The sequence below is a fragment of the Peromyscus maniculatus genome, chromosome 9 (assembly GCF_049852395.1).
Source record: "Peromyscus maniculatus bairdii isolate BWxNUB_F1_BW_parent chromosome 9, HU_Pman_BW_mat_3.1, whole genome shotgun sequence".
Lineage (NCBI taxonomy): Eukaryota > Metazoa > Chordata > Mammalia > Rodentia > Cricetidae > Peromyscus > Peromyscus maniculatus.
Window position 1 is genome coordinate 116,210,449 of NC_134860.1, and position 23,436 is coordinate 116,233,884.

The 23,436-nt window shown below is 48.2% G+C and overlaps 1 protein-coding gene across 1 annotated transcript in view; it reads left to right on the forward strand.

The window, feature by feature from the left end:
• The window catches only part of Cldn10 (claudin 10), a 102,282-nt gene that overhangs the window by 41,870 nt on the left and 36,976 nt on the right, over positions 1-23,436 (forward strand). The gene's annotated exons all lie outside the window — the stretch shown is intronic.

Here is a 23,436-nt window from a genome sequence, read left to right on the forward strand (position 1 = left end):
GACCCGTGTTCTCCAGCTGTTGAGTATTCCTGGGCTTTTCTCGTCCCTTTAACAGTGCTTCCCCTAACCTTTGGATACAGCCCATGTCTATCTTTCTCTGGATCTATATGCATCGCTCTCTCTCTCCTCTTGATCTCAGCTACCAAGCCTTCATATCTTCAACCTCCTAGCTCTACGGGTATTTACACCCCACTTAGAGAGCGAGCACTCAGTCACACAACTCAGGTCAGCTCCGCCAGTGAGTCGCCCGTGTACACAGATGCTAACTACACTCAGTGAAGCCCTGGAATCTGAACGCTGGAACCAAAAGCAAACAAACAAAACCCGACTACCAAAGGCAACCCCCTGCTGCCCCTCTTCCAGCTTCCCCGTTTCTGCATGCCAGTTTCATAATAAGAGTGCTGCACGCATAGGGACAGAGTACTGCAATGTAAGACAGAGCCAGCTCAAGGAGTGTTAGCTGTAATTCTGAAGTGTCAGCATTTAATAACTGTGGGGTTAACTCACGGTATCAGTAAACATATTGACCATGAGTAACAGTACCTGACAAGATTTACTTTCTGTGGGTGGCATAGTGGAGGTCACATTCATGTCGGTGTCCAGCCTGATTTTAAGTCACAGGCTCCTAGTCTAACATGGAGAGAACACCCCAAAACAGACATAGCAAATGTGTACAAGGACTGGAAGCAGTGTGGCCGAACTGAAGAGACAAAGGGTTACTGACCTCAGGACTCCAGGCCAGCCGCACAGCCCAGGCCAAGAGCAGAGCCGGTATTTGGAAGGGACTGCACAAGGGGTGGAGCTGACTGTGCTGTCCTCACACTGAGACTCGTGGCAGGTGTCCTGAGTGAGCACGGCAGTGACACTCCCGTGTCTGCCTCACCAACAACTCCCAGAGCAATGAAAGCTGCATGAAGTGTCCCCTGCAAGTCCCAGGGTTTGAGGGCTCCCTTTGTTTAACCAGCAAGGGACTGGGGCCAGCCAGGAAGTCCAACAGATTTCTGTTTGGTACTTTCACAACCAAAGAATAAGTTGCCAGTTTTCTCTCAAAAGAAAGCAGTCAGTTAAGTACTAGAAAGAGAAATTTTGAAGAAAAAAAAAAAAAAAAAAAAAACAGGAGGGAAGTAAATCTTTTAAAAAAATGCTGCTGTGGCTCCTCAAGATGAAGAAAATGGAGGTAAAGTCAAATGTGAATGGGTGTGCTTTTAAAACCAGGAGAGAAAAGACCAGAATTCAAGATGGTTTTCAAAATGCCATTCAGGGCCAAATTTTTCCAGCCTATTAACTTCAATGGAGGGGGAACAAAAACCACAGCTCCTTTGTTGCGGATCCTTGAAGCACTTGAAGAGCGATGGAGGCAGGTCTTTTCTGAGAAATTGTCTGAAAGGTCAAAGCCATGGCCAGAGGCAGCCCTTCTGAAGAGGGCACCCTCCAGCTCTTGACCTTGGCATCACAAGTGCCTTCTTGTTATGTTTTCATGGAATTCACCTGGGAGCCAGAGTGCCACACTCCACCTGCTCATTACCTCACATACTCAGTATCCCCATCACCTCAAATTCCCTTCAAGCAACAGTTCAGTAGAAAATACTTCAGGAGAATAAGAACTTAGGAGCTTCCAGAATAGATAGAGACATAGTATAAAAGGAGGACATGAATTCTTTTCTTTGTATAAAAATATTGTAATGAAATTAAAAACAAGTAATATAAAATTTACCATTTAGGGTCTTAGCTTCATTGTGAACGTGACTGCATTTGGAGTCACCTAGGAGACATACGTGGGAGTGTACATATGGGCGTGTCTCTAGAAATGTTTAGCTGAAGAGGGGAGACCCACCCCAGATGGAAGCAGTAGCACCCCATGGGTTGGGGTCTTAAACTGAATGAACAAGAGGAAGAGAGCTGAGCACCTGCTTTCATTTGTCTCTGCTTCCTGGTGACAGGCATGTGACCAGCCTCCTTACATCCGGGAGCCTTCCCTGCCATGATAAACTGTACCCCTTGAACTTAAGTTGCTGCTATTCAGGTATTTGGTTTCAGCAACAAGCAAGGTAACTAATGCATCATAGCAACCAGTTTGGGCTTTAGAGTGTGAAGGATTTCACACCTCTGTGCAACCAATCTCCAGAAGATTTTACTTCACAAAACAAACTCTGATCCCTTGAAAACCTCCCCAGATCCACTGCCATTTTTCTTTCTGCCTCCATGAATTTGCCTAGTCTACTTATGCCATAACGGTGGGACCACACACTATTTGTCCTGCGGTGAATGACTTTTCACATAGCATAATGTCCTCAAGGGTCATTCAACTTCTGTTAGATGTCAGAACTTTTTTTTCCTCTTTAAAGTCCATAATATGCAAATGCCACATTTGGTCTATCCTTCATCTATGGGTGCTGGGTGGAACATTTTAAGAAGTCTTTGGTAGACTTTCTTTGGAGAGATAGCTTAGTGGTTAAGAGCACTGACTACTCTTCCAGAGGTCCCAGGTTCAATTCCCAGCATCCAAATGACATCTCATAACTGTCTGTAACTCTAATTCCAAAGGACCCAACACCTGATTTGGTCTTCATGGGCACCAGACATACAAGTTGGTACACAGATACATGCAAGCAAAATATCCACACATAGTAATTTAAATTAAAGTTTAAAAATAAGTCTTTGGAAATGTGTGGGGTGTGTATGAAAGGATGTCACCAATTACAACTAACAATTATTGAGGCCTTCTGTTTGGCCAGCACTGAAAATAGGATCTGCATAATCACTGCTAACCACTGGAAATTCTTACTAGTCAAGGCCCCGAAAACTAGATTTTCATCTGCTTTGTTAGTACTATTTTTATTGTCATTTTAAAATAGATAAACCTATTTTATTGAATAATGGTAAAATATCATGTGAGATTGCATGTGTGAAGTGTCTAGCACACCCTGAAGTAACAAATGTTTATCAGCTTTATCGGCAGCTTCCTCTCTCTCTGTACTAGTCATGTATGGCACTTTCTGTGACCACCCTTAGCATCCTTGTCAAATGCAGCCACGTTCCATTCACTCGGCATCACCGCTCTTCACCAGCAGTGTTGTTAAGATGACCTGCCCCAAACTATTTCATCTTCATCTTTCAAGTCCCTACACCTTTGAGACACACAGTAAAAAGACAAATACATGCTATATTACTTTCCATAATATATGCAATGCCTGTGTTCTCAAGCTATAGGAGACCCGGGCTATAAAGGACAATCACTACACAGCAAACAACTGTTCAAATATTAACATATATCAAGCTTCGAGGAAATGATATGCAAAGGAGACAGAGGATCAAAGAGGGCCCTGTTTCTGCTCTATAGTGAGGAAGCAGATGGGTACCCAACTGTATGCCCAAGTTGTAATTGACATTCACTGAGGGGCAACTGGAGCAAATGAAGGAAAGAAGAGGGAGGATGTCTGCATTGACTTTGTGCCATGGGAGACTTCCTTTCAGAGTTAATTTGGAGATGAATTCCAAGAGCTGACAAGCAACAACCAGGTAATAGATGTGGGCCAGTTAGAGGAGACAGGTGAAATTCCAGGCTGTGGGCACAGAATACGCAAATGCATCAAAGCATGACTTGTCTGGTCTCTCAAAGGGCTGAGGTCTAGGGAAGCCCAAAAATCCAGAGAGTTCCATGTCATAAGGACTTGTAGGATGAGGTGAAGAGCATGAAATTTATCATGCAAATTCTAGACAAATTTTGATAGAACAGGGAGGGGGCACAACCACATTTGTGGTTTTAAATGGACTCTAATATGAAACATATATTAAAGGATGGTGAAGAGAAAGGCACAAACCTGAGATGATATGGATGTTTTGCAGGAGTCTAGAGGGAAAATGTTGAGTACCTAATTCATGGCACTACAATGACAACTAGGGATACACATTAAAGATGTGGAGTTGAGTGATCACGTGGGAGTGAAAAAGGTAGAGAAACCACAGATGGTTCCCATTTTTTAATTCTTGGTGAGAACTTAGAGGATGGACAAGATTTGGGATGGAGAGGGAAAGCATTGAGTGACAAGATCATGAATACTGTAGGCTCTAGATTGTCTCACAATGACAAATATATGAAGTTCAGCCTCCAGTCAAGGGTGAGTCTACATACTTTAACAGGGGACTGTGCCAGGAGGCTGGACCCAGCACCTTGCATGGAAATTTATTATAAAGAGGTCATCATTGATATTCTAATTCTGAAGTAAATGGTAGGAGTGTCTGCCAGCTGGTCCAAAATTCTACAAGTGTCATTTTGAACATGCTCCAAGAACAGAGAAATAAGATTGATCAAATAGCAAAAGTATGATCATTTTGGTTTGATAATAATGTAAAGAGGGAACGAGATTTTTTTTAATTTATCTTATGTGTATGAATATGCACCATGAGTACTTGGGAATGTCAGATGGTTGTGTGGTACTGGGACTCAAACCCAGGTCCTCTCTAAGTGCAACAAGTACTCAAGCCTCTGAACCATCTCTCCAGCTCCAATAACCAGATGTTTAGTATCTTAATTTGAGACTCAGATAGCTCTAAGCAACACTACTTCCTCCTAAAGATACAAATGAGGTGATTTGGGGTATCTCTACAAATCTCCTTAACATAGGGTCCTGGGTGACTGCTGGCCCTTCTTGATGGTCAGAGCTGTTGTCTCTGCTGATTTATCTGTAGTTACTGTCCTTTTTCCACATGTGCAGTCAACCTTTCTCACATGCAACTATCCCCATGGTTCCATTAGTATCCAGTGCCAATCTCCCAGGTGAGCCGATAAACGTTTTGTGACTAGTAAGTGGGTAACCATGGGGGGACATGTTTGTCTCAGGTGATTCCAAACTGACAACATTTTTAAGTGCATCTCAAAACTGACAGTGGGGAAAAGCTTAAGCGTTTCTGTATGCAGGTTGTGGCGTGATGGAGATTAGCCTCATTTGATGACATGCCTCCCCCCCACCCCCGTTTCCCTGGCTTACATCCTGTTGTTGGTTGGTCTTTGGTCTTTTGGGGGGCCCCGCCACCGAGCTCCCAAATAAATCACACACAGAGGCTTATTCTTAATTATGAATGCCTGGCCTTAGCTTGGCTTGCTTCTTGCCAGCTTTCCTTAACTTAAATTATCCCATTTGCCTTTTCCCTCTGGGCTTTTTCCTTTTTTAACTTCTGTCTTACTCTTACTCCGTGACTTTCTGTGTAGCTGGGTGGCTGGTTCCTTTTTTCACAGATTTCTCCCTCTATATATTCTCTCTGCCTGCCAGCCCCACCTATCCTTTCCCCTGCCTTGCTATTGGACATTCAGTTCTTTATTAGACCATCAGGTGTTTTACACAGACACAGTCACACAGCTTCCCAGAGTTAAACAAAAGTAACACACCTCAAAATAACATTTCCCAACACATCCTAGGATACTTGACAGAGGAGGAAATTGGGCATCTCTACCTGTGAGATTTACCTGGTCACTCTTCCCCTTGCCTGTCAACACACATGGCCACCAGCATCAGATTTCACATACCTCCTCTCAGGAAGCCTGTGATGGTCCTGAGCCCTCTGAGCTCACTTTAGTATTTGTGAACTCATTTCTTACTTCCCCCCTTTTGCAGACTTTTATACTTGGACATGACCTCTAGACCAGTGCAAATTACACTGTTCTGTTCAGAATCTTGTCTCAATTTCTTCCACCTCTCTCCCTCTCTCCCCTCTCCCCCTGACTGGCCTGGAGCACACTATGAAGACCCAGCTGGCCTGGAGCTTGGAGTAACCTCCCCACTTCTGCCTCCCTAGGGCTAACATCAAGGGCGTGCATCGCCATGACTTGATTCTTGAGTATTTGATTGTCTGTCTATTTATTAAACTCTTACTCAGTTTTCCTTGACAACAAAGCAATCTTTCTGGGCAGGTAACTCATAAAATGTATTGTCTCCCATCCAAGTACTAACCAGGCCTGATCCTGCCTAGCTTCCAAGATCAGACAGGATTAGTTCAGGGTGGTGTGGCCATAGACCTAAAATGTACTGTAAATTGTGTAAGTGATGGCTCATGGGAGACCTACCTCAGGTTTTTACTTCCCTGCTATCTGAAGCAAATTATTCAGGCCTCAGTCCCCCAGGTATGAACCATGACAACAAGACCCAAAGAATGTAAGTACCTAAACATTAAAAATACTCTGAGTAAATATACTTGTCAGGTGTACGAATTTTCTAGAAAATAAACATTCTGCACTGCTGTAATCTTTTTTTTAATCTCAAAGGTTCTTGGAACATCTACAGAATTTAAGATTTGACAACCAGTTTTACAAGAACCTTGTCCAATCTTCTGGTATATCCAACAGTCGGTCAGCTCTAAGAACCGAAGCCGGCAGTCAGTAGAGGCAACACCATAAACACAGATTAGTATCACTTACCGGAGCTTTTGTGGGATTTCCTTTGGGTAAAAAGCAAACTCTATGCTAGAATGGCCGAGAGCAAGTGAAAGAGACACAGTGCCAGAGCCAAGCCTATACCTGCTCCCAACAGCAGCCATGTCCGGGTTCTCGGCGGACGTGAATGGAGCTGGTTCCACACAAGTGCTGCTTTGTGAAGAAATGATCCACAATGGGCGGAAGGGAGGGGAAGGGGTGGAGGCCTCCTCTTAACACTTCAGACTGAGACCAACATGCAGCTAGGAGAAGGTTTCTGTCAAGACCCCTCTTCAGGCCGGGGAGACAGTTCAATTGGTAAAACGCTTGCCATACAAGCAGACAGGCCTGAGTTCAGACCCCGGGAATCTAGGTTGAAAAAAGCCTGGGCTGGGCCTCACTGCTTATATTCCCAGCCCTGGGGATATGGGGACAAGTGGATATTTGGGGCTTGCGGATGCCGGCTTGAGCTAGTTAGTTTGTAAAAATGAGCGACTGTTTTAAAAAAAAAAAAAAAAAAAAAAAAGCCCAAGCGGGGTGGGGGAGGGGTTAGTTGGCCCCTGAGAACTCAGGTCTTTATGTTAGCATAGAAGACACGTAACTGGCGGATCTGTTTCCCTAGATTCGTTTTTGGATTTCTAAATTAACACCTCTCAGTCTTAGGGCTTCTGTTGCTCCAGTGAAACACCAGGACCAAAAGCAAGTTGGGAAAGGAAGGGTTTATTCGGCTCACACTTCCACAGCACCGGTCATCATCAAAGGAAGTCAGGACAGGAACCTGAGGCAGGAGCTGATGCAGAGGCCATGGAGGGGTTACCTCCCCTCCATGCTTACTGGCTTGCTACCCATGGCTCGTTCAGACTGCTTTTTCTATAGAACCCAGGACCACTAACCCAGGGATGGCACCACCCACAATGGTTTGGCCCCCATTGAAGACTAATTAAGGAAATGCTAATTACAGGCATGCCTACAGCCTGATCTTATGGAGGCATTTTCTCAGTTGAGGTTCCTTCCTTTCCTTGACCCTGGCTGTGTCAAGTTGACATTAAACTATGCAGCACAATTGACCCCTTGTCACCTTGACACACAAACACAGCACTGTTAGACCAGCCTTTCCTTTCTTGTGCATCCCAAGATTATATATTAATAGCCATCTCAACATAAAACACTTTATAAACTTAAGTCTCACAGCCTTACAAATTCAAACACTTTAAACATTGTCTCTTTAAGAATATTGTTTCCTTTACAATCCAAATTCTCTGTAAAAGTCTCTCAACTATGGGATCCTGTAAAACCAAAAATAAATTAAGTACTTTCTTAGTTTAAGAGGGAAGTGCCAGAGCCTTCACAATCTGAAAAAAGCAAAACAAAGTGTAAATAAGTCAATGCCTTGGATCTGGGATTCACTCACCATCTTCTGGACTCCTAAAAAGGGCTTGGGTCACTTCTCTGGCTCCACCCTCTGCAGCACACACAGCTGTCTTCCAGGCTCCAGCTGGCTCCACTCCACTGCTGCTGCTGTTCATCCCACGGTACTGGCATCTCCAAAATGCTAGGGTCTCTGCTACAACTGGGCTGCATTTTCACCAATAGCCTCTCATAGGCTCTCTTCATGGAGCCAAGCCTCAACTTCTTTGCATGATCCCTTCAATCCTGGGCCTTCAACTGTGACTGAGGCTGCACCTTCACCACTGGCCTCTCCTGACCTCTCAGTGCCAGCTGAGACCCCTCAGCTGCTCTCCATGACCCCTTCATGTCTTCAAAACCAGTACCACCTGGGTGACTCATACACACTATCAAGTCCAGCTGCCAGCATGAGGTACAACCTTGGCTGTCTCTGGAACATAGCTTCTCTGTGCTCCCAGGAAATACTTCCCAGAAGAATTCACCTCAGTGATGCTGGTCTCCTCATAAGCACCACTAATTTCTTAGCTCCAGCCAACCAGCATGAAGTATCCCAGCAAAACAAAAGTTTCACTTTAGTAGTTCTGGTCTCTTGTTAATCACAGCTGATTCTTCAGCTCCAGCTAACCAGAACCACAGAATCTTAATTCAAAACAACAAATGGCCCTGATAGCGTTTAAACTTCACTCTGAAATGCCACAGGTCAGGCCTCCATCTTCTGCACTGCTTCCAATATTTTCCCTTCCAAGCTCCTACAGAACAGCTCACCAAGCATGGATACTCAATGCTTTTTCTTGCACAAAGTTCCAAAGTTCTTCCACGGTCCTCCCCAAAACAATGTGGTCAGGTCTATCAATGCAATCCCCCACTATCCTGTACCAATTTGTCTTATTTAGGGTTTCTGTCTCTCCAGTGAAACACCATGACCAAAAGCAAGTTGGGAAGGGAAGGGTTTATTTGGCTTACATTTCCACAGCACTGTTCATCACTGAACAAAGTCAGGACAGGAACTTGAGAAGGGCAGGGGCCTGGAGGTAGGAGCTGATGCAGAGGCCATGGAGGAATGCTGCTTAGTGGCTTGCTCAGCCTCCTTTCTAATAAAATCCTGGACCACCAGCCCAGGGATGGCACCACCCACAATGGGCTGGGCCCTCATCAAACACTAATTAAGAAAATGCCCTGCAGCTGGATCTTATGGAGGCATTTTCTCAATCGAGGTTCCCTCCTTTCAAATAACTCTAGCTTGTGTCAAGTTGAAATAAAAATATCCAGCACACTCACACGTATCTGATGTTTATAAACTTGAATTTGGAGCTATGATGACATTTTAGAATGACCTTTGTAATTCATCGTCAAGATCTTCTACGCTACTTTTACTCACCAAATAACTTGAGTTCTTACTCACTGTCAGGCTTAGGGATGAAGGAGGAAATTTACACTTGGTTTAGCAAAAGTCAGGATGTGTGCTTGGATGAATGAAGGTACATGAAATTTCTCCTGCGGGATTCAAACTACACATGCACTCCACTTCCCAGCATATGACGCCTCGCTGTGTCATACATACTTCTAGTACACTCTTCTTCCATGCCTTTCTTACAAGATGCCCACCCTCCTTGTTTGACTTTCTGTCTTTTAAGAGTAGTAAAATACAGGGATCTCCCCCCAGGCCCGCCTGCCCCCCTCCTCACTGCCAAAATAAGATTCCCACCCCCTCCCCCATTTAAGGAGGCTAAGAAAATGAAAAGGCTGTTCTTGGAATAAACTGTTAACATTAATAGGTAAATGTTTACTGGATAACTACTATGTTGGTTAGAAATAACCTTCCCAACTATGTGCACTGAAGACAAGGGCCTAAATACACAGATGGACAGCATCCGTGGGAGCCAGAGAGAGAGAGAGAGAGAGAGAGAGAGAGAGAGAGAGAGAGAGAGAGAGAGAGAGAGGAGAGAGAGAGAGAGAGAGAAAGAGAGATGCACATGACTTTGGGCACTGTCTTGCATTAGGTCTCGGGAGCTGGTGGTCATACTTCAGAAACCCTGCCAAGCAGTGGGCTTCAAGTTGGAAGCTTCTTTACCTCACAGAAATAAGCTCATGTGAGCAACCTCTACCTACTCTACCCCCTAATTCTATCCCCAAAAGCCAGTGGCCAAAACAATCTATCAGCACACCACTGATAAAGGGGCCCAAGACTTGAGCCACTGTACCTGGATATTTACGTCGGTGTTGGGGGTTGAACTTATTACTCTTGGTCTTGGATTCAAGGATCAGCTATGTCCTATCTTTTTAATAGCATGTTAGGAGGAGACCAGAGTAAACACATGTCTGAAGTTCATCTTCTCTTCGGGGTTGCAGCCTAGGAAACAAGTCTGTGATCGACGCACATCAGCTTGTGGCCAGTTGTACACTGTGTACCCAGAGGCAATGCAAGCTTCAGTCAGTGTTAGCTCCAGCCACTCATTCCAAGGGAATAGTGACCTTTGTGGGGGAAGTGTCTTTCTAATTCATGCTACAGTCGAATTGGATGTGTCCTGAGCTGCTGACCATTAAAGTCTGGGGATTATGTGATTGCAATGTCTATCTGCTGCTGGGATCTGGAAGAATGCTTCCTGGTGAATTTACAGCCGATCCCATATTTTGACCAAGCCATTTCCTTTCTCTGTGTGACAGTATCTCTGCAACACCAGAATTTACAAGTGGGTCACATACTGTGGTGTTGAATAGTGTTGGCTTTCACATGCAATACAGCAACCAAAGATCGGAACTGGCTGGAGGAAGCAAGAACTAGGTAAATCAACTAACCACCTCCCCCAAAAAATTTCAAATGAGATACTAATAATAGGTAAAGTCAAATATAGAGGCTTTCCAAAAGATTGACAGTGATACTGAATGATGCTAACTGAAGACAGGACCATCCCCACCCATTCAGGGTGGAGCTCGTGATAGCAGAATCCAGGGCAGATGCCATAAGAAAGCCACAGGGGCTGTGAACCTGTACTAAGAGCACAGTTTATTAAATGGGTGGTTGACAAGAAAAATGAGTTTGTTTAGTGCACTATCAGCACTGAGTTAGAGAGACAGCACCAAGACCCCACACTCAGTGGCATGTAGAGCCAGAACACAGCACAGAGGGATTTGCTCAGGGATGCGGACGCACTGCCAGCACGTGGAAACAGGTGAAGGGTCACCAAAGGTGGCTGGTTTCTTTTTGAAACAAAACTGCACATGAAGGGGTTTGTTTGTTTGTGTAGCTAGAGTTTTCCTGCCTTGCCCACAGCCAGGACAAATCTCTGTCTCCTGCCAGTCCCACAGCCGCTCAGACCCAACCAAGTAAACACAGAGACTTATTTTGCTTACAAACTATATGGCCGTGGCAGGCTTCTTGCTAACTGTTCTTATAGCTTAAATTAATTCATTTCCACAAATCTATACCCTGCCACGTAGCTCGTGGCTTACCAGCATCTTTTCATGCTGCTTGTCAGGGTGGTGGCTGGCAGTGAGTCCTTCTGCCTTCCTGTTCTTTTATTCCTCCTCTGTTAGTCCTACCTATACTTCCTGCCTAGCCACGGGCCAATCAGTGTTTTATTTATTGACCAATCAGAGCAACTTGACATACAGACCATCACACAGCACAGCCAAGTGCAGACCATCTCAGACACCTGCACTCAGGCCCGTGGTCCTAATCATCCTCTATGTGGACCTGCTGGGTAAAGCCACTAGGAACCCAAGAACGGGCTCCCACAGGACATACAGAACATCCCACAGCATGTTTGTTTGTTTGCCTGTTTGTTTTTAAGGGCAGAACTAGTCAGGTGTATAGGACACTACTTCTACAACTAGGTTTTGTTTTTCCTTAATATTATGTGATCAGTAGATAAATGCCATCGTCCATAAAATTTTAAATTAAAAAGGTAAGCCCATAAAATAACAAGGAAGGGCTGGGATAGGGTCAGTCAGTAGAGCACTTGCCCAGCCTGATATAAAACTGGCCATGGTGACACACACCTGAATCCCACCACTGAGAGATGGAGGCTGAAGAGCCAGAAGTTTAGAGTCACCGTTGCCTGGGCAGGAGGTTGGAGGTGCGCATGGGTTATATGAGACCCTTGTCTTGAAAAAGGTCAGAAGAAAAATTCACAGAAACTCCCAGCTCCCGTCTTGCTGTGCTGGCTGACTTCTCTTGGGTCAGAAAGTTAACAATGCTTTCTTTCCCTTGATAAACAGTTTCTACCAAGTCTCATGGAATATTTCTCACAGGAAGTGAGATTTCCAGCTAACTGAAATGACTAAACATGATTTCTTCAAAAGAATGTGCCATGTAACTTAGAAAACAGGGTTCGGGAGGAATTCTGCGTCGCTGGCCTTATTAAGATGCGATTTTGTGTGTGCAGTCAAGGGCATCGGGAACTCCAGTCCTTCAAAGTCTTTAACATCCACACAAGTCTGCCTCCAGGCTGGAATAACTTAGTCACCTGACTTTCCCATAACTTTTATTATGTTTGGCTTCATGAGGTGCATTCATGCACACATGGGTCCTTTTCCATCTTCCAAAAGCCTTTTGTAGGACACCAATAACCCCCGCTTCTTACCCAGCTCCTCTCTGATACCACACTCATCCTCTCTGAAGAAAGCACGGGGCATCTCCAGAGATTATAGACAAATATGTCCACTCAGATTACAATTCACTTCTACAATAATGTCAACTGACCCTGTGTTTAATATTATTGCTTAGAGATACCACTGATTTGGGACAGCAAAATGTCTCTCTCAGTAGGTAAAGTCACTTGCCAGCAGTTCCTTGCCATTGAGTCCAACCCTGGGACCCCACAAGGAGGAAAGGGCACACTGACCCCTGCATGCTGTTCTATGACCTACATACATGTGCTATGGTGAGTGTGTGCACACATAAATTTGCAAATAAATCAATTTTTTAAAGATCTGGCTGGTTGGTATTGCTTTTAATAATAATGGCGGATCACAAGTTTGAGGCCAGGCTGGACTATAAAGAGGGTAGTCCAGGGAAAAAAAGAGAGTGAAGAAAATCTTGTTAATTATCCTAGCCCCAAACTCAATCTTGCTGTCATGGAAGGTCACTTTTCATTATTTGAAACATAGAGTTGGGGGTTGCAGAGATGGCTCAGCGGTTAAGAACACTGGCTGCTCTTCCAGAGGACCCGGGTTCAGTTCCCAGCACCCACATGGCAGCTCACAGCTGTCTGTAACTCAAGTTCCAGGGGATCTGACACCTTCACACCAATGCACATAAAATAAAGTTAAATAAATTATTTAAAAGAGAGTTGATCATCGTTGACTTGGAAGGCATTAATGGTCAATAAATCCTGTGTGCTAGACATTCAGCTATTTGCACGTAATGATTTTTAGTGCTCACCCACACCAACCAGGAAGTGTGCAATCAGGTTCACGATTCCGGGTAACCTGTTGTTGTTTCTTCTGTTTGTGGGATGGAGGGGGGGGGAGGAGCTGCCGGAAGTCGCCACAGAGAAAGGAATGAATGAATGGTTGCAATCGGTTTCACAGAACCCACGTCCTGTGCTCTGAATTCTCTTTGACATTTCCAAAGCTGCTGTTTGTTTGGGGATATGAGGGAGATGTGAAAGCTCTTTGTTCAAATCACAGTATTTGTGAGTGGCGTGAGACAAAGACACAGGGCACCTCTTAGGCGGTCATGCGATCTCTACCGGAAGGAAATAGAGTGTTGAATTACAGAGAGTCAAGCAGGCAAATTCACCCAAGAGGGCCGGCTTGGGTGTAGCGGCCAGGATGGACCCACAGCCACTTTCCCCCATCTGCCTGAGTACACTCAGGCCAAAGGACGGCACAGTGCTCTCTGGCTTCATTCTAGCAGAGGGAACACAGAAAACGCATAAAAGATAATGGGATTTTGTACATAAGTTGACAGCTGCCACACACATTAAAAACAGACAAAGTCCTCGGGTATGCCAGCTGTCTCCTGCAAGGGTTTTCATTATTTGTTTGTCCACTGCGGTATTACAATGGCCTATTGTCATAGGAAGAGCCAAAGAATTGTTTTTCTGTTTTCTCAAATGAAACACACAGGAAGCTAAGTTCATATACTAAATCCTTAGAAAAGGTCTTTGCTTACTCAGCCATACTAGAAACCAGCACAAGGGAATGGACCATCTTTCTTAAACAACAAATATAACAACGAGATATAGAGAGTTGAACTTGGGATTCAATAGCAGTGGTGTAGTTATTTTGCATTTTAGGCCCTTCCTTAACTCTCAGTTGAGGGTTGCAGTGCGTTTAGTTAGCAACATGGAAGTGGAATCCCTGGAATAGGAAATGTTTCATGTTTTGAAGGCTCAGACTCCTGATTTTCCCAGGAAACAGTCGCTCCCTGCCTTGTGCTGTGGTGTGAGGTGTGGGTTCCCCACACTCTGCTCCAGCTGCTGTCACATCTGTTTGCTGCCATACCTCCTCCCCATCACAGACTCATCTTGGGAACCATAAGCCCAAATAAACTCGTTTTGCCTATAAGTAGCCTTGGCCATGATGTTTCATCAAAGTAACAGAAAAGCACTTCATTCAGACAGGAATGGCATAGGGTCAGTTTGTTTTTGTTTTCTTTTTAAAGAGAAATAACTGGTTTTTTGGACTACATTATTGTCTGGGCAGTACTCAAAACTGCTTTAGACTGAGGCTTGACAGCAAATCCTTAATTCATTGTTTTCATTGAGGGATACATTAGGCTAGTGTTTTTCTTCTGGTAATTGTAGCAGCATAAGAAGGTAGAGAAAAACAATCCTTGGGTCATATGATTAAATAGTGACTGGATGTGCTCAGTTTGCCGGTAGGAGATAAAGACATTCCAGCCTTAGGTTTTACAGGAGAGACCACACTTCTCATTGAATAGCCACCAAAGACAGACAGAGAGCTGAAGCATGGTTCAGGCTCGTGGGTGAGGTGCCCACAGTGCAAGCAGCTACCCCGGCCTAACCTCTCCCCAGCTCTTTTCTCTCACTTTCTGCCTGGGTCCCTCCCTCATTACTGATTCTACTTACCAGGCTCTCTTCTGCACTACACTGAAGTAGGAGCCGCAACTTCCGTCTGTTTCTGAAAGGCCGTTCACACTGAACAAGAGCAGATAGGGTTCTTTGTTCCACACCTTCAGAGGACAGTAGCTCCATTCTGTGAGAGCAGGAGATCCAGCCCATAATTACCTGTCAACCAGAGGGGTCATTTGGGTACTGGGCCTCTTGGGTAGGATTTAGTCAGTAGGTTCTATTTAATTTTCCCAGTGTTGGTTTCCCTTTCCATTCCTTGCCTCATCTGTTCATGCCCATGTTAAAATAGCATTGGTAGAGCTGGCTGGTGGCACACACCTGTAACTGCTGGCGGGAGGTGGAGGCAGGAGGTTCAGAGCTCAAGGTCATTCTAGAGTACATAAAATAGCAAGTTTGAGGCCAGCCTCAGTTAATAGAACCCCATCCCCCCAAAATGAAAGTAAAAATATATAAAATAAAAAGTTCAAGCATTTGAAAGACTATGAAGCTAGAAAATATACACAGAATATAAAGGGAAATATAAAGAGGACCATGGACGCTACTGGAGGTATTTCATGAGAGAGGAACGGAGCAGCTGGATCAAAAAGGTGCGGCAAGGACACCCAAGAGACCAGGAAGAGCCCACTGAGAGAGAACACAAGCCGCTGCGTGGTGTGGTGTCACCGGGCGGTGTTCTGATGGGAGAGCAGCCGGAGGCCGGCCGTGGTGGGCTGAGAGGAGACATCCTGCTAGCAGACAATGCCATCGTGCCAGGAAAAGAACACTGAAGAACTTTCTTTGCAGTGTCCCCAGGATGTTCTAAATGCACTTGTGTATCCTCCTAAGCCCCCCACACCAGCCCACACCACCTGCTGTATACAAGCAGAAAGATCAGCCGTGGCAGTTCCTCGCTACCCTGACAGAAGTTACAGCCTTGAGATGAAGCTTCGTGTGGGGCATTTTATTGTTTTGTTTTTAAGCCATCGTTTTCTGGAGACCACTGACCCCGGCAAACGCTATCACTTAACACTGGATACAATTCCCTAACCGTGCAATCAACACCTCAGAACTGTGGTTTGGGACCCTTCACATGGCTCTCTTTGCTTTGTCAGCAGTCTTCGCCTGTCGGCCCTGAGAACCCTGACTTACCTCACTCACACCTGTTCTTTCTCCTCCTTTCCCACGGCTTTACAGTAAACAGTGTTTATCTTCAGCCATTGAGTTCATTTTTTAAAAACCACATTTAAATGTCTTAGCACTCTTTAGCCAATAGAGGGCGTAAATATCTCATGAGAAAAATAGTAACAGCATTTCACCACATTTTGTTGCTCTTGACAGTATTGAAACTCTGTTCAGTGCAGTCGTGTGCGGCACATGCATGAGAACTCATTCTGTATGCGAGTGAGGGTTAAAAGTCCTTCACTTCTTCAGAATGGATTCGGAAGGAACTGGGATAGAGAAACAGGGTGAGGTTAAGGGGTTTGGGGACAACCAAACCAAACTAAGATAGACTGCTTTAACATGAAACACTAAATGGGAAAACAAAAGCAAAAACAAAAACCAGAAAAACCAGTTGTGTACTATCTCCTAACTTCTGGCTGTTTCCACTCTGTCACAGCTTACATGAAGTGGTCAAGTTTAGACTTTGTATAAGATAGAGCTAAATCAGATATTTTCAGGCGTGGGCTTGCTGGTATCTCCCCCCCAAAACACACACACACACACACACACACACACACACACACGTGTGTGTGTGTGTGTGTGTGTGTGTGTGTGTGTGTGTGTGTGTACGCATCATCACTAGGATTGTTCATATCTCAGGGAAAACACAGGAAGTAGTGTGACAGGTACAAAGGAGGAAATGTGGATTCCATGCTCAGCTGTGCTTCATGACTTGTACACATTTAGTCAGGGGGATGTCACGACATCAGTGCAGCTCACGGACCTGGGAGGACATACAAAGGGAGACATGCTTCACGACAGCAACGCACTATAACCATCCCTTCCTCAGCAGAAATTCATCTTGCCAAGTCCTGTGCACAAAGTCTATGAATTAAGGTAAAAATTTACTTCACAGAATGGCAGTTCCAAATCCAAAGATCCTGGGTTTCTGTTCTTTTTAGTTTGTTTGTTTGGTTTGGCTTGACTTGTTTTTTTTTTACCTGGATCTCCCTTCTTTCTGTAACTGGTTTGAATCCTGAATTCAGGCTTCTCCACCTAGCACGCATGCCTGGCTGGCATAGGAACACAATGGACACTCATCCAGGGGAGTAAACCGTTCTGATTGGCTTCTCACTCCAGTGATGAAACCAAATGCATGCAGGGTTTCACTGAAACGTTATCTATTGGCTGGCGCTGCCACCCTCAACCCGGACCCAAACAACCCTCTTCGGCAAGGGAACAGAATGCTTGCTTCTTCTTAATGTACAGGTCGATGGACATGGATACAGTTTGGGTGGGAATTAACAGGACAGCAATCTAGAGACATGACTCTACTGAGACATTTCACAGTCAACCCGCATTCTCTGAAATATAAGAAAGAAGGTGAAACGAACGCAATATGATGGCCAGTGACTGAGAGGTGAGAAATGATGCTGGCTGTGGGGGCACTCGGCTGCAGTCCCCAGCTGCAGTTCCTGCACACAGCTGCAGTCAGCACACAGCTGCAGTCCCCGCACACAGCTGCAGTCCCCGCACACAGCTGCAGTCCCCGCACACAGCTGCAGTCCACACACACAGCTGCAGTCCCCACATACAGCTGCAGTCCACACACACAGCTGCAGTCCCCACACACAGCTGCAGTCCACACACACAGCTGCAGTCCTTACACAGCTGCAGTCCACACACAGCTGCAGTCCCCACACACAGCTGCAGTCCACACACAGCTGCAGTCCACACACAACTGCAGTCCACACACACAGCTGCAGTCCACACACAGCTGCAGTCCACACACACAGCTGCAGTCCCCACATACAGCTGCAGTCCACACACACAGCTGCAGTCCTCACACAGCTGCAGTCCACACACAGCAGCAGTCCACACACACAGCTGCAGTCCCCACACACAGCTGCAGTCCACACACACAGCTGCAGTCCTTACACAGCTGCAGTCCACACACAGCTGCAGTCCCCACACACAGCTGCAGTCCACACACAGCTGCAGTCCACACACAGCTGCAGTCCACACACACAGCTGCAGTCCACACACAGCTGCAGTCCACACACACAGCTGCAGTCCACACACACAGCTGCAGCCCACACACAGCTGCAGTCCCCAGCTGCAGTCCCCACACACAGCTGCAGTCCCCACACACAGCTGCAGTCCCCACACACAGCTGCAGTCCACACACACACAGCTGCAGTCCACACACAGCTGCAGTCCACACACAGCTACAGTCCCCACACAGCTGCAGTCCACACACAGCTGCAGTCCCCAGCTGCAGTCCCCACACACAGCTGCAGTCCCCACACACACCTGCAGTCCACACACACACAGCTGCAGTCCACACACAGCTGCAGTCCTCACACACAGCTGCAGTCCCCACACACAGCTGCAGTCCACACACAGCTGCAGTCCACACACACAGCTGCAGTCCACACACAGCTGCAGTCCCCACACACAGCTGCAGTCCACACACAGCTGCAGTCCACACACAGCTGCAGTCCCCAGCTGCAGTCCCCACACACAGCTGCAGTCCCCACACACAGCTGCAGTCCACACACAGCTGCAGTCCACACACAGCTGCAGTCCACACACACAGCTGCAGTCCACACACAGCTGCAGTCCTCACACAGCTGCAGTCCACACACACAGCTGCAGTCCTCACACTCAGCTGCAGTCCACACACAGCTGCAGTCCACACACAGCTGCAGTCCCCACACAGCTGCAGTCCACACACACAGCTGCAGTCCACACACAGCTGCAGTCCACACACAGCTGCAGTCCACACACACAGCTGCAGTCCTCACACACAGCTGCAGTCCACACACACAGCTGCAGTCCACACACAGCTGCAGTCCACACACAGCTGCAGTCCACACACAGCTGCAGTCCACACACAGCTGCAGTCCACACACACAGCTGCAGTCCACACACAGCTGCAGTCCGCACACAGCTGCAGTCCACACACACAGCTGCAGTCCACACACACAGCTGCAGTCCACACACACAGCTGCAGTCCACACACAGCTGCAGTCCACACACACAGCTGCAGTCCACACACACACAGCTGCAGTCCTCACACACAGCTGCAGTCCTCACACACAGCTGCAGTCCCCGCACACAGCTGCAGTCCACACACACAGCTGCAGTCCACACACAGCTGCAGTCCCCACACACAGCTGCAGTCCACACACAGCTGCAGTCCACACACAGCTGCAGTCCCCAGCTGCAGTCCCCACACACAGCTGCAGTCAGCACACAGCTGCAGTCCTCACACACAGCTGCAGTCCACACACAGCTGCAGTCCTCACACACAGCTGCAGTCCTCACACACAGCTGCAGTCCACACACACAGCTGCAGTCCACACACACAGCTGCAGTCCTCACACACAGCTGCAGTCCTCACACAGCTGCAGTCCCCACACACAGCTGCAGTCCACACACACACAGCTGCAGTCCTCACACACAGCTGCAGTCCTCACACACAGCTGCAGTCCACACACAGCTGCAGTCCACACACACAGCTGCAGTCCACACACAGCTGCAGTCCCCACACACAGCTGCAGTCCACACACAGCTGCAGTCCACACACAGCTGCAGTCCCCAGCTGCAGTCCCCACACACAGCTGCAGTCCCCACACACAGCTGCAGTCCACACACAGCTGCAGTCCACACACAGCTGCAGTCCACACACACAGCTGCAGTCCACACACAGCTGCAGTCCTCACACAGCTGCAGTCCACACACACAGCTGCAGTCCTCACACTCAGCTGCAGTCCACACACAGCTGCAGTCCACACACAGCTGCAGTCCCCACACAGCTGCAGTCCACACACACAGCTGCAGTCCACACACAGCTGCAGTCCACACACAGCTGCAGTCCACACACACAGCTGCAGTCCTCACACACAGCTGCAGTCCACACATACAGCTGCAGTCCACACACAGCTGCAGTCCACACACAGCTGCAGTCCACACACAGCTGCAGTCCACACACAGCTGCAGTCCCCACACACAGCTGCAGTCCACACACAGCTGCAGTCCGCACACAGCTGCAGTCCACACACACAGCTGCAGTCCACACACACAGCTGCAGTCTACACACACAGCTGCAGTCCACACACAGCTGCAGTCCACACACACAGCTGCAGTCCCCACACACAGCTGCAGTCCCCACACACAGCTGCAGTCCACACACACAGCTGCAGTCCTCACACAGCTGCAGTCCACACACAGCTGCAGTCCCCACACACAGCTGCAGTCCACACACAGCTGCAGTCCGCACACAGCTGCAGTCCACACACACAGCTGCAGTCCACACACACAGCTGCAGTCCACACACACAGCTGCAGTCCACACACAGCTGCAGTCCACACACACAGCTGCAGTCCCCACACACAGCTGCAGTCCCCACACACAGCTGCAGTCCACACACACAGCTGCAGTCCTCACACAGCTGCAGTCCACACACAGCTGCAGTCCCCACACACAGCTGCAGTCCACACACAGCTGCAGTCCACACACACAGCTGCAGTCCTCACACACAGCTGCAGTCCTCACACACAGCTGCAGTCCTCACACACAGCTGCAGTCCACACACACAGCTGCAGTCCTCACACACAGCTGCAGTCCTCACACACAGCTGCAGTCCTCACACACAGCTGCAGTCCCCACACACAGCTGCAGTCAGCACACAGCTGCAGTCCTCACACACAGCTGCAGTCCACACACAGCTGCAGTCCTCACACACAGCTGCAGTCCTCACAAACAGCTGCAGTCCTCACACACAGCTGTAGTCCACACACACAGCTGCAGTCCTCACACACAGCTGCAGTCCTCACACAGCTGCAGTCCCCACACACAGCTGCAGTCCACACACACACAGCTGCAGTCCTCACACACAGCTGCAGTCCTCACACACAGCTGCAGTCCACACACAGCTGCAGTCCACACACACAGCTGCAGTCCACACACAGCTGCAGTCCCCACACACAGCTGCAGTCCACACACAGCTGCAGTCCACACACAGCTGCAGTCCCCAGCTGCAGTCCCCACACACAGCTGCAGTCCCCACACACAGCTGCAGTCCCCACACAGCTGCAGTCCACACACAGCTGCAGTCCACACACACAGCTGCAGTCCACACACAGCTGCAGTCCTCACACAGCTGCAGTCCACACACACAGCTGCAGTCCTCACACTCAGCTGCAGTCCACACACAGCTGCAGTCCACACACAGCTGCAGTCCCCACACAGCTGCAGTCCACACACACAGCTGCAGTCCACACACAGCTGCAGTCCACACACAGCTGCAGTCCACACACACAGCTGCAGTCCTCACACACAGCTGCAGTCCACACATACAGCTGCAGTCCACACACAGCTGCAGTCCACACACAGCTGCAGTCCACACACAGCTGCAGTCCACACACAGCTGCAGTCCCCACACACAGCTGCAGTCCGCACACAGCTGCAGTCCGCACACAGCTGCAGTCCACACACACAGCTGCAGTCCACACACACAGCTGCAGTCTACACACACAGCTGCAGTCCACACACAGCTGCAGTCCACACACACAGCTGCAGTCCCCACACACAGCTGCAGTCCCCACACACAGCTGCAGTCCACACACACAGCTGCAGTCCTCACACAGCTGCAGTCCACACACAGCTGCAGTCCCCACACACAGCTGCAGTCCGCACACAGCTGCAGTCCGCACACAGCTGCAGTCCACACACACAGCTGCAGTCCCCACACACAGCTGCAGTCCACACACACAGCTGCAGTCCACACACACAGCTGCAGTCCACACACACAGCTGCAGTCCCCACACACAGCTGCAGTCCACACACACAGCTGCAGTCCTCACACAGCTGCAGTCCACACACAGCTGCAGTCCCCACACACAGCTGCAGTCCACACACAGCTGCAGTCCACACACACAGCTGCAGTCCTCACACACAGCTGCAGTCCTCACACACAGCTGCAGTCCTCACACACAGCTGCAGTCCACACACACAGCTGCAGTCCTCACACACAGCTGCAGTCCTCACACACAGCTGCAGTCCCCACACACAGCTGCAGTCCACACACAGCTGCAGTCCCCACACACAGCTGCAGTCCACACACAGCTGCAGTCCACACACACAGCTGCAGTCCTCACACACAGCTGCAGTCCTCACACACAGCTGCAGTCCTCACACACAGCTGCAGTCCTCACACACAGCTGCAGTCCTCACACACAGCTGCAGTCCTCACACACAGCTGCAGTCCACACACACAGCTGCAGTCCCCACACACAGCTGCAGTCAGCACACAGCTGCAGTCCTCACACACAGCTGCAGTCCACACACAGCTGCAGTCCTCACACACAGCTGCAGTCCTCACACACAGCTGCAGTCCACACACACAGCTGCAGTCCACACACACAGCTGCAGTCCTCACACACAGCTGCAGTCCTCACACAGCTGCAGTCCACACACACAGCTGCAGTCCACACACACAGCTGCAGTCCTCACACACAGCTGCAGTCCACACACACAGCTGCAGTCCTCACACACAGCTGCAGTCCACACACACAGCTGCAGTCCACACACACAGCTGCAGCCCCGCACTCAGGAGGCCCAGGCAGGAAGACTGTCGTGAGTTTGAGGTCTGCCTGAGCTACATAAGGGGTACCATCCCAGACGGGACTACAGAGTAAGACCTGCCTCTAAAAATGAAAATTAAATTAAAAAGAACAAAAGTAAAGGGCTGAGAATGGAGTTCTTGGTTGGTGCTTAGCCAGCACAAAATAAAACCATGCACAGTGTCTCAACCCTCAGCTCATCCTTAACCAAACAGCGAGTTTGACCCGTGTGAGACCCTGTCTAAAGAGAAAGAGAAGAGGGGGGTGAGGGGAGGCGTTCTTAAAGGGGCTGCTTTTCTTATCTGCGAAATCCGACCATGCCAGGGCTATAGTCGTAACACCCACGGTTTCATGTGTGTCTGGACCGTTGGCTTTAGAATATGAATGCGTGTACTTTAGATACGGTGAGAGTGGGCGAATTTTGATTGGCAGCAGGGGTGGATATTGTTTTTTTCTACTGACGTCAACACCACCCACTTCTTACTCCTCGGTGGCACTCCTTTGATTAGAACTAAAAGGGCTAGGTAGTAGTTTTTAAGTTGCAAGGCTTGGGTGTTTGGTTCTTTTGGACGTGTCATGCTTAATAAAACGTCTTCACAACAATGGCCTTAGGAAGGTCCCTGCCATTGACAAGTGTGTGATTTGGAACACCAGGCACATTGGCCACGTGGCCGGTAGCCCAGGGCCAGCCACACTGAGAAGTCAGCAGCTGTGCATGCTAAATGGAGCTCTGCCATTAACCTGCTGAGGGACCTTCTAAAAAGTGCTTAATTCCAACCATGAAAATCAAGAGAGGTGCCAGGGCCCTAGAACA